Here is a 13,187-nt window from a genome sequence, read left to right on the forward strand (position 1 = left end):
GATCGCACCTTCAGTCGGCAGCTCACGTACAGCCGACCTGTCGTAGTTCGCATGCAGGAGGAGACACTGAGAATGCGGAGAACCAGTGAACTCCTTTCAGCATTGTAGTTTGTGAAGACAGTTGTAAATGATTACTGTTTGTGTCAGCTGTGTTTCAGTGGGTAGCACACTCGCCTCTGAGTCAGAAGGCTGGTGGTTCACAGTCCCACTCCAGGGACTTGAGCACATAAAGCTAGGCCAACATGCTGCACTGTAGGAGGTGCCGTCTTTTAGATGAGACGTTAAACTGAGGCCCCGTCTGCCCTCTCAAGTAGGTGTAAAAGATCCCATGGCACTATTTTGAAGAAGAGTAGGGGAGTTATCCCCAGTGTCCTGGCCAATATTTATCCCTCAACCTGTTGTGTCTGTGTATACATTTTCACATTGCTGTTTGTGGGACCTTGCTGTGTGCAAATTGGCTGCTGGATTTCCCACATTGCAACAGTGACTACACTTCAAAAGTACTTAATTGGCTGTAAAGCCCTGTGGGACGTTTGGTGGTCGTGAAAGGTGCTATATAAATGCAAGTCTTTTCTAAGTATCACCTTCCAAAATTGTATTGCTGATTACTCACAAAGATGCTTGATTCGGAGCATTATGTTTTCTTTTTTAACCCCAAAAGCATGATGTTGCTTGCAGCTGGTATCAGGCAATTTCTTTCAACTCCAACTCAGAAAAAAAAATGAGAATCAGGAGGCTTCAGAATAATGAGTAGATTGGAGTCATCACTCTATAAAAATGTCATCAAGAAGCTCAGAAACTCCCAAAATAAGAACACTGTAAAGCACTAGCATGTGCCCACTCCTTTCAATGAAATAGTGGCTATCCCATGACATTGCTCAGTGTAAATCAGCTGACATGCTGTTTTATCCGGTCAGGAGGCTTGTGCCATGTGACATACAATTTTCTTTGCTTCGAAGGTGGACGTGTTGTTTAATGAGACATGTCCCTTTAAAGCCAGAGTCAAATTGCTACAGGTATACACTGTAGTGTATGTGCCTTTAAGTCAGAACTACTTTTAAGCTCCTGTATACTGTACTACCGGCAGTGACCACACCTATATATAAGCTTTGCGCATGCCTCTGTACCCCCAGTCTTGAGACTACCCTCCTCCAGTAAAGACCTGTTTCTTGTTAATGTACAGCATCCGTGTGATTATTTAATAACAGCATATTCACTGAACCACGGATCCAACAGTGGCGACGAGTGTCGATTCGAATCTACCTGCAACATAAATTTTTTTTTAAAAATAGTCGAGGCCAGGAACACGGGCGTCGACCACGAGCAACCGCCCAGCAGTCAGGCAGAGATTGAACTTCGCAGGGGAGGCTGTGGAGAGCCGGGCTTGGTTCCCCAGCCACGACGAGCAGCAAGAGACCGACGACAGGTCCAGCGCAGACCCTTCCCGAGCAGCGGCGGCTGGAGCCGACCGACGGCAGAGAGAAAGCCGTGCAGCGTCGATGGGGTAAGACAGAGGGTGAAGAACGCAGGGTGCAGCCGGGGATTGAACACCGAGCGGCGTCGAGAAAAAGAAAACAAACCGGAGAGAGAGAGGGTAGAGAAACAGTCGGGTTCTAGACGGAGCGGCATCAAAAAATATAAAAAGAAGAACGCGCAGAGCACAGCCAGGGCTCACGGGCTGAACAGGGTCCGCGGGGCGAAGAAAGGGGAGCGCGGGAGACGCCATTGAACCGCGGAGAAGAAGAAAGAGCGTGGGAGACGCCATTTTGAGAAGCCGCAGCGGAGAAGAAGGGCGAGCGCGGGAAGGAAGGAAAGCGCGGGAGACGCCATTTTGTGCCAGCGGAGAAGAAGGGGAAGCGCGGGAGGCGCCATTTTTGACAATTAACTCACACCCAAGGATGCCGAAGAGTGGCAGTATCTCTACGTTCGACAATGAAGTCGAAGATTGGGCGACATATGTGGAACGTATTGAGGTGTACTGCAGGGCGATTGAAGTGCCAGATGCTAATAAAGCACTGGTTCTGTTAAATTCCATGGGTGCAAAAACTTATGGGTTACTGCGAAATCTACTAACCCCAGAGAAGCCGGTAAACAAGAATTTTGAAAGCATAGTAGAAATCCTACAGGACCACTTAAACCCCATACCGCTGCTGATAGCAGAACGATTTAAGTTCCATAAAAGGAACCAACACAAAGACGAAAGCAATGCTGAGTACCTAACGGAACTGCGCAAGCTATCGAAACACTGCCAGTTTGGAGCGGGACTAGCAGATACGTTAAGGGACAAGTTTGTGTGTGGGCTACAAAGTGAAGGAACGCAGAAACGGCTTCTATCAGAAAAGGACCTTACGCTGGACAAAGCTTTCAGTATGGCAGTATCACACGAAGCAGCCGCAAGGGGCGCTGCAGAGATACAACGGAGACCGCAAGAATATGGCACCAATGAAATGTCCTATGGAACAGGGAAGTGCTATCGCTGCGGCAGAACAACACATGACCAGAAAGATTGTTGGTTCAAGGAGAAGAAGGGCGAGCGCGGGAAGGAAGGAAAGCGCGGGAGACGCCATTTTGTGCCAGCGGAGAAGAAGGGGAAGCGCGGGAGGCGCTGTTCAAAGACAGTGTTCAAAGACAGTGTGGGAAAGCAGGACACATAGCAAGAGTCTGCAGGTCTGGGAAGAAAACCAACAGTAAGAAATCTCCACAGGAGAAGTACAAAAAGGTACACCAGGTGATGGACAATGGTTCAGACGAACAGAAAAGTGACACAGACTCCGGAATCAAGGAGCTGGGTTGTCTGAAACTACATAAGGTAACAGAAATGGAGGATCACCAGACTATCTGGGTTACACTCAAGATAGACGGAGTCCAAGTGAAAATGGAATTGGACACAGGGTCAGCTCTAACAGTCATAAATCAAAGAGACTAAAGAGGCTATTTTCACACATACCCTTGAAAGCTACAGAGATTGTCTTGAAGACGTATACGGGGCAAAAAGTCTACCCCACAGGAAAAATAAGGGTGAAAGTGACATATAAAGGCCAGGAAATACTTAAAATGGATATATATGTATTGCCAGATGGAGGACCACCACTGCTAGGACGTGAATGGATCCGGAAGATACAATTAGATTGGCATTCCATACAGGCACTGAAGGTTAAGGCCAAAAAGGATGACGACGTCACACCTGGACGACTGTCAAAAATGCTAACTGACGCAAAAGAAGTGTTCCAGGAGGGACTAGGAACACTAAAAGGAATAACAGCAACGATTAAAATAGAGGAAAATGCAAGCCCAAAGTTTCTGAAGGCCAGACCAGTGCCTTATGCGATCAGACCAGCTGTTGAAGCAGAGCTGGAAGGGTTGGAACGTTCTGGAGTACTGTCCAAAGTGGACTGGAGCAAGTGGGCTACACCCATTGTTCCTGTAATGAAGAGGTTGTTGAGTAATACGCCTGGGGAACCGAAGAAGGTCTGCATTGTTAGATCTGTGTGTTAATGGAGACACGGAATGCAGGAGTTGATTTAACAAGTGTTTACTGAACTAAATCTGGAGGTGAACTAACTACACAAGACGCTACACAGGCTTATATACCCGAGTGGTCACTACTGGTACTACAGTATACAGGGGCTTCAAAAACATAGTTCCTCTTAAAGATACATACACGACAATTCCTCCCCTTTTAGATAAATAGTACATAACATTTTAAGTAATCATTAAAATAACATTTTTACAAGAACAATAATCTACACATTTGCTGAAGTTAATCAATTACAAATTCAGTCTCTCTGAAGGCTTCCTGACTCGGTCCGGATAATGCCTCGGTGATGTAGTAGGTTTCGGTGGTGTAGCAGGTTCTTTTGGCAAGGTCGATTCGGCTTCAATGCCAGTGTCGGGTTCATCTGGTTCCAGTATCACCGGATCGGAGGTAGATACTATGGGTATCTCTGCTTCATCACTAGGCGTATAGAGTTGTGGTGTAGGTTGTCCTTTTTCGGATGACTCTATGATCTGGTCAGCATGGCGCCTTATTATGCTTTCTCCAATGTCCACGGTATACATCAGCGGTCCTAGTCGTCTACAAATAGTTCCAGGCTGCCATTTCTCGGTACGGTAGTCCCGGGCCAAAACTGGTTGGCCTATCTGGAAGGTTCTAGTTGGCCTTTCATTCATGCTTTGAAATTGCCGGTTCTCTACGTCCCTTCTGACGTTTGGCTTGACCAAATCCAGCCGGCATCTTAGTCTTCTATTGAAAAACATCATGGCGGGGGTTTCGTTTGCAACCACATATGTTGCATTCCTGTACGCAAACAAGAAGTTATCTACCTTATGTTGTAGATTTATGTCTTCATTACCCATGGCCTTTATGGCCTTCTTGAAGGTCTGCACAAACCTTTCAGCTAATCCATTGGTGGCGGGACGGTATGGGGCGGACGTGTAGTGCTTAACCCCATTGTTTTTTAAGAACTTCCTGAATTCTTCGGATACAAATTGCGGTCCATTATCAGAACAGATCTGTTCAGGCAGCCCATTCCTGGCGAATATGGTCCTTAATACTGTGATGGTTTTTTCCGTGGTGGTGGAGGACATCTTTATTACCTCCGGCCACTTGGAGTGTGCATCCACCGCGATTAAGAACATTGAGTCCATAAATGGACCAGCAAAGTCGATATGTACCCTTTTCCATGGAGATGAGGGCCACTCCCATGGATGTAGAGGGGCTTGTGGTGGGGCGTTTTGGACCTTCTGGCATCCTAGACAGCTCTTGGTCATTTCTTTGATGTCTCCATTGATACCTGGCCACCACACAAACGCTCTGGCTAAGTTCTTCATTTTCACTCCACCCAGATGCCCCTCGTGAAGCTCCTTTAGCACTTTATCCTTGAGTTTGGGTGGAATCACCACTCTGGATCCACACATCAAGGTTCCTCGGCACACTGACAGCTGTTCTCTTCTTTGCGAGAATGCTGGCAACAGTGGTTTGTCATGTGCTGGCCATCCCTTCACCGTTAAATCGTAGACTCGTGAGAGAGTCGGGTAATTTCTCGTTTCCTTTTCAATGGTAGAATTTGTCACCGGTAGACATTCCACTATGGTCGAGTGGAACATCTCCACTGGGTCCACTGTAGGCGCACCTTCTACCGTTGGCAACGGTAGGCGCGATAACCCGTCAGCATTCCCATGCTGTTTTGTTCCTTTGTATTCTATGTCATATTGGTGTGCCCCGAGGAAAAGGGACCACCTCTGTAGTGTTCGTGTGTTGATAAAGACACTGAAGACAGGAGTTGGTTTATAGGTGTTTACTAAGCAAAGTCTGGGGGGGGTTCTAACGGATATACACAATATACAGGCTTATATAGCCCGAGTGGCAATTACCGGCATTACAGCACACCTGGGGCTCTTAAAGGCACATACACTACAACCTCTGTAGCCTTTGTGCTGTCATAATGGGAACGCCCTTTTTAGGGTTGAATATGGAGACGAGGGGTTGATGGTCAATCAACAAGGTAAATTTTTGTCCGTGTAGGTAATGGTTGAATTTCTTCACCCCCCACACCAGGCTGAGTGCCTCCCTGTTGATCTGGGCATAGTTACGCTCAGCTGAGTTCAATGAGCGTGACGCAAAAGCTATCGGCCGCTCCGAGCCATCAGGGAATCTATGCGATAATACCGCTCCCACGCCGTAAGGGGATGCATCGCACGCCAGTCTGATTGGCAGTGATGGGTTGTAATGAGCCAACACTTCCCTGGACGTGATCAAGCCTTTGCATTTATGGAAGGCACGTTTACAGTCTTCGCTCCATTTCCAAACTACTCCCGTTTGTAGCAGTGCGTTAAGAGGGTGCAGAACCGTCGACAAGTTTGGTCAAAATTTATGATAGTAATTTATTAATCCCAGGAACGACCTTAATTGTGAGACATTTTCAGGCGCTGGGGCCTTTACGACCGCTTCAATTTTTTCAGGTGACTTATGCAACCCTTCTTCATTAATGACATGGCCACAATATATTTGTTTCTGGAAAAATTCGCACTTGGGGCGATTTGCTCGTAGGCCCCATTCTCTCAGCCGCGTGAGCACCTGCTCCAAGTTGGCAAGGTGCTCGTTGTCGTTTTCTCCTGTTACAAGGATGTCGTCTAGGTAACATTGAGTCCCCGGAATCCCTTGCAGGACTTGCTCCATAGCTCTTTGCCAGATAGCCGGAGCTGATGCCACTCCGAAAACCAGTCGATTGTACTGGTACAGGCCTTTGTGTGTGTTTATCGTGAGATACTTTTTAGAGGCCTCCTCAACCTCCATCTGTAGATATGCCTGTGCTAAGTCAATTTTGGTGAAACGTTTCCCTCCGGATAGTGAGGCGAAAATATCTTCTATCCTCGGAAGAGGATACTGTACCATGTGAAGAACCGGGTTTACAGTCACCTTGAAGTCCCCACAGATGCGAATTTTTCTCTGTTCTTCAGATTTATCATTATTCAACGTTTTCCTCATGACCGGGACGATGGGTGTTGCCCACTCGCTCCAATCTACCTTGGATAACACGCCTGCTTTTTCCAAATTCTCCAGCTCTGCCTCGACGGCTGGACGAATTGCGTATGGCACCGGCCTTGCCTTAAAAAACTTGGGAATTGCCGCATCTTCCACTTTTATTGAGGCGGTGGTGCCTTTCAGGGTTCCTAGTTCCTGTTGAAACACTTCTTTGGCATTAGCCAAGAATTCTGTTAATCGTCCAGGTATGACGTCATCATCATTTTTTTTCTTACTGGTCACCGTCAGTGCCTGAATGGAGTGCCAGTCTAAACGTATCTTTCTGATCCATTCACGTCCCAACAACGGTGGACCACCATCTTGCAGAACGTATAAATACAACTTCTGTATTTCCTTGCCGTTGTATACAACAGGCACCCTTATTTTCCCTCTGGGGTATACTTTCTGCCCCGTATATGTCTTCAAGATAATGGATGTGTCTTTCAAAGGTATATGCGGAAATAGCCGCTCGTAATCCCGTCGACTCATGACGGTCAGAGCTGATCCTGTATCTAGCTCCATTTTGATTGGGGACCCCGCTATCGTGAGGGTAACCCAAATGGTCTGGTAATCTTCTTTGGCAATTACATTATGTAATTTCAGACAGCTTAGTCTCTTGTTTCCGGAGTCGCTATCACTCTTCTGGTCTTCGGAGCTACTGTCCGTCATCATTTGTACCTTTCTGTACTTTTCCTTATTGACCTTTTTACTGTCAGCGGATTTTTTCCCAGATCTGCATACACGTGCAATGTGTCCCATCTTTCCGCGTTGCCTGCATGCTTTGTCCTTGAACCAGCAGTCCTTCTGGTCATGGGTGGATCTGCCGCAGCGATAACATCTCTCGAAACCCCGTGTCATTTCATGGGTGCTGAAGTCCTGTGGCTTTTGCTGTATCTCTGCAGCTCCTCTTGCTGCTGCTTCGTATGATACAGCCACACTGAAAGCCTTGTCCAGTGTTAAATCTTTCTCAGAAAGTAGTCTTTTCTGTGTTCCTTCGCTTAGGAGACCGCAGGCGAATTTGTCTCGTAGAGAATCTGCCAGTCCTGCCCCGAATTGGCAGTGCTTTGACAGCTTTCGTAATTCTGTGAGGTAATCAGCATTACTTTCATTCTTGTGCTGATTCCTCCTGAAGAATTTGAATCGTTCCGCTATCAGCAACGGTGTTGGTTTTAAGTGCTCCTGTAAGGTATCAACAATCTCCTTAAAATTCTTGTCCATCGGTTTGGCTGGAGTGATCAAGTTTCGTAACAGCCCGTATGTCCTTGCGCCCATCAGATTTAGAAGTACCGATGCCTTTTTATCATCCGCTACTTCATTCGCCTTGCAATATACCTCCACTCTTTCCACATATGTGGTCCAATCTTCTATATCACTATCGAAAGCAGTAATATTGCCAGTCTTCGGCATCTTGAAAATCTAAAATGGCGCTTCCCGCGCTTTTCCTCCATCCCCCATGGATCAAAATGGCGCCTCCCGCGCTTTTCTTTCTTCCCCGCCGAGTTAAGATGGCGCCTCCCACGCTTTCCCGCCGCTGCCGCTGCTGCCAATGCTGTTCTCCGCGGTTCCCGTTGCAACCTGCAGCTTTTCGCGGTATTTCTATTTTTTTTTAATATATATATCTCTTCAATAGTTTCTCCGTTACTTGGAGAACCGTTCCTGTCATGGAGCGGACCCTCTGGGACTTTCCCCTCCCTCTGCTCGGTCCGAACGCCGACCTGCTTTGCAGCACCGGCCGCGCCCTGAGTGCTCCACCCTCTCTCTCTCTTTGCTTCTGCTTCCCGATTCGCTGCCCGGCCCCGTTGCACAGCCACCCGATCGAGCTCTAGCCCGCCGCAGCCCAGGAAGGATCAGTGCACTACCTACCACCAGCCCGTTTAGCTGGTGAAACCACAGGTTTTTTTTCTTGCTTCTGGCTTCGACCTTCGTCTGAGGAATCGATCCCCTTGAGGTGCTGCCGAATTGCAGGTAAGTTCATTTCTAACTCGTCGCCACTGTTAGATCCGTGCGTTAATGGAGACACGGAATGCAGGAGTTGATTTAGCAAGTGTTTACTGAACAAAGTCTGGAGGTGAACTAACTACACAAGACGCTACACAGGCTTATATACCCGAGTGGTCACTACTGGTACTACAGTATACAGGGGCTTCAAAAACATAGTTCCTCTTAAAGGTACATACACTACACGCATCTGTGGGGATTTTAAGGTGACAGTGAACCCAGTCCTTCACACGGTACAATATCCGCTTCCACGAATTGAGGATATTTTCACCTCGCTATCTGGAGGTAAACGCTTCACCAAAATTGATCTAGCCCAGGCGTACTTGCAAATGGAGGTAGAAGAAGCTTCGAAACAATACCTTACGATCAACACTCATAAAAGTCTCTATCAATACAACCGGCTGGTGTTTGGAGTAGCCTCGGCTCCGGCTATCTGGCAAAGGGCGATGGATCAGGTCCTGCAAGGGATTCCAGGGACCCAGTGTTATTTGGACAACATCTTGGTCACGGGCGAAAATGACGGTGATCACCTCGCCAACTTGGAGAAGGTGCTCACCAGATTAAAGGAGTATGGGCTACGAGCTAATCGCCACAAGTGCGAGTTTTTCCAGAAACAGATCTCGTATTGTGGCCACGTCATTGATGAAGAGGGGTTACATAAGTCCCCTGACAAGATTGAGGCAGTAGTCAAGGCTCCAGCACTGGAAAATGTGTCACAACTGAGGTCGTTCCTCGGGCTGGTAAACTACTACCACAAGTTCTTACCAAATTTGTCTATGGTATTACACCCACTGAACACCCTATTGCAAACGGGTACCATGGAAGTGGGATGACGAACGTAGACGAGCTTTCCAGAAGTGTAAAGAATTGATCACATCAAAAGAGGTGTTGGCCCATTTCAACCCAGCACTACCAATTCGTTTGGCATGTGATGCATCACCCTATGGTATTGGAGCGGTGCTGTCGCACAAATTCCCTGCCAGGTTGGAGAGGCCAGTAGCCTTTGCGTCTCAGTCACTAACCTCAGCCGAGCGCAACTACGCCCAGATTGACAGGGAGGCCCTCAGCCTCGTATGGGGAGTAAAAAAATTCAACCACTATCTGCATGGGCAGAAGTTCACCTTGCTGACTGACCACCAACCACTTGTCTCCATCTTTAATCCTAAGAAGGGCGTTCCAGTGATGACTGCACAGTGGTTACAAAGATGGTCCCTGTTTCTAGGGGCGAATCAATATGAAATAGAATATAAAGGCATGAAACAGCAAGGGAACACTGATGGGCTATCGCGCCTGCCACTGCCTATTGTGCAGGAAGCACCAGCAGTGGACCCTATCGAGATATTTTATTCGTCAATAATTGAACGATTGCCAGTAACGAACGCGGATATAGAGAAGGAGACCCGCAATGTTCCGACGCTGTCTCGGGTATATGAATTGACGGTGAGGGGATGGCCAACTCATGGCGACTCACTGTTGCCAGCATTCTCATCCAGAAGAGAACGGCTGTCAGTATGCCAGGGGACAGTGATGTGTGGATCCAGAGTGGTGATTCCACCCAAGTTAAGGGAGAGAGTGCTAAATGAGCTACATGAAGGTCATCTGGGGGGAGTGAAAATGAAAAGCCTTGCTAGGGCTTATGTGTGATGGCCGGGAATCGATCAACAAATCGAAGACCTAACTAAGAGCTGCTTAGGATGCCAGAAGGTCAAAAATGCACCACCACATGCCCCTCTACACCCATGGGAGTGGCCCTCCTCTCCATGGCAACGGGTGCATATTGATTTTGCTGGTCCATTCATGGACTCAATGTTCTTAATAGCAGTGGATGCTCATTCAAAGTGGCCTGAGGTGATAAAAATGTCTTCAACCACTACAGAGAAAACGATTGCAGTCCTACGGACCATATTTGCCAGAAACGGTTTGCCAGAGCAGATTTGCTCTGATAATGGACCGCAGTTTGTGTCCGACGAGTTCCAAAAATTTATGAGAAGGAATGGGGTAAGGCATTACACATCCGCCCCATATCATCCAGCCACAAATGGATTGGCTGAGAGGTTCATACAAACCTTTAAGAAGGCGATAAAGGCCATGTGCGACGATGAAATTCCACTACAGCATAAGATGGACAATTTCTTATTAGCCTACCGAAACGCGACACATGCAGTTACCAACCAGACCCCGGCCATGATGTTCTTTAACTGAAGGTTGAGATCTCGTCTGGACTTGCTCAGACCAAATGTGCGAAGAAATGTTGAGGACAAACAATTCCAGCACATCAATGAGAAGCCGACAAGGAGCTTCAATGTAGGGCAACCAGTCTTGGCCCGTGACTATCGAACAGAGAAATGGCAACCCGGAACGATATGTACAAGGCAGGGGCCATTAATTTACACAGTGGATGTCGGGGAGAACATTGTGAGACGCCACGTCAATCAGATCTTAGCGTCACAGGAACGCGTCAACCCCATGTCTCGAGTACCTGGGGATGAACCCGACATACCGGTAGCATCTACCTCAGACCCAGTAGCAGTGGAACACGATGAACTACCCGATGAAAAGGGGTCAGAATCACCTCTGCACCAAGAACAAGAACCTCCGGAAAGGCGCTATCCCGAAAGGGTCAGGAAGCCGCCCCAAAGACTGAATCTATAAATGGACTTTTGTTGTTTCATGTACATGTTGAAATGTTAATTGTTATTTGAATATTAGGGGTACTACTAATCTAAAAGGGGAGGAATTGTAGTGTATGTGCCTTTAAGTCAGAACTACTTTTACAGCTCCTGTATACTGTAGTACCGGCAGTGACCACACCTGTATATAAGCTTTGCGCATGCCTCTGTACCCCCAGTCTTGAGACTACCCTCCTCCAGTAAAGACCTGTTTCTTGTTAATGTACAGCATCCATGTGATTATTTAATAACAGCATATCCACTGAACCACGGATCCAACATACACAATTGAATGTAATCAGAAATAACAACAGAAAATGCTGGAAAAACTCAGCAGGCCAGGGCAGCATCCGTGGAGAGAGAAACAGAGTTAACGTTTCAGGTTGAAACCCTTTAGTCAGAACTGGAAAAAAGCAGAATTTGGTGAGGGAACTTTGCACTTTGGAAGGCAATGTGAATTTTCATCCCCTCCATTAGAAAAATCAGCCTGAAATCAGCCAGTTTAAAAAAAATCATTTTGACACTTTGAAGTGTGGTAGATGTTATCAACATGTTTCGATATGTCGAAAGTCATGTATTGTGAGGTCAGTTTTATTATCTTTCTCTCCATGTAGTAATGCTAAAACAAAGCATAAAATACAGGCAACTACCTTCCTTAGATTGTAACAGCCAAGGTACCCCACCCCAGCCCCCCTGCCTCCACCTCCAAAGTCTGAGGCTAATATACAAAAAAGGGAGAAGACACAAAGGACAGAAAAGACACCGTGGATTGCAGTGTATGTTTTAATCAATGATCTGGAACAAGCCTAACGTTGCAGCTCCCTTGTTTCCAAATATTTTTGAAAACTTGGTGAAACACTAACCTCCCATGGGAGCAGAAAAATGCATAAACATTTATCCCATCCAATTAATTTTATCATCCAGGTTCTTTTTTAGGTCCGTGTCTGACCATTTTGATCCATCATGGTAATGGCCCTCTTCACAATAAAATGATGAACTACTTAAGAGAAAAGCTATTCATACTCTACACATCTGTTAAGCAGCTCTGGGAATGTACATTGAAAACATGGACATTTTGTAATTGTTTCCCCTCCTGAAGTCTCCTCACATTGCACCCTTCTTTCAAATACTGCCATAGGACCTTTCACATCCACCTGAGAAGGCAGATGGGTCCTCGGTTTAAAGTCTCATCTGAAAGGTGACACCTCCAACATTGCAGCACTCCCTCAGTACTACACTGAGATGCCAGCCTAGATTTATGTACTCAGGTCTATGGAGCAGACTTGAACCCACATGCTTCTGACTCAGAGGCAAAAATGTTACAACTGAGCAAAGGCTGATACCTGTCAGTCACTCACTCCAACTGCCTTCCAAAAGTTTTTGTAAGGAGACCAAATTCCCTTATGATCTGAAATCTGTGCCTTTTGCATTCCACCTCACAAAACTAACATGATGCAGGTTTAACAATGAACTTTATTATAGTAGATTGCTAAATGGAAAGTATACAGAAATCGCACTCTGTCTTCAGCGTCAGTAATCACAGGCTACACAAATTTTATATGGACAGAACAACTGATCAAATTTATTTACAAATTGAAAATAGTCCAGCAGATACTTCTTTCAGTGGACAACATCAGCTCTTGTTTCCTGGTATACATATAACTGTCGTTCTTTGAAATGTCACATATCCTGAAATTATGCTTTGGGATACTTGCAATAGCTTTGTAGGGCAAATTTTGCACTCCCAATGGGAAAGCCATACTTGAATAGACCATGGGTCAGAAATAGGGCAACATCACAGCTCTGAGTCTCTGAGAGCAAAGCTCCCCGCTATGAACATTAAAAATTACTCCTGATGCATTTGTCTAAAATTCCCCTCTCCATCACGCTAACAAAACAGAAGCTAGATACTGCGTTTTAGAGTGTGGACCAACATTAGAAAGCCCAATGGAACTAATAAATTCAGAAGAATCCTCTAGTTTTTAGTATTAATTCCT

The sequence above is a fragment of the Somniosus microcephalus genome, chromosome 21 (genome assembly GCF_052327205.1).
Source record: "Somniosus microcephalus isolate GS21.2 chromosome 21, FLI_Smic_1.0, whole genome shotgun sequence".
Lineage (NCBI taxonomy): Eukaryota > Metazoa > Chordata > Chondrichthyes > Squaliformes > Somniosidae > Somniosus > Somniosus microcephalus.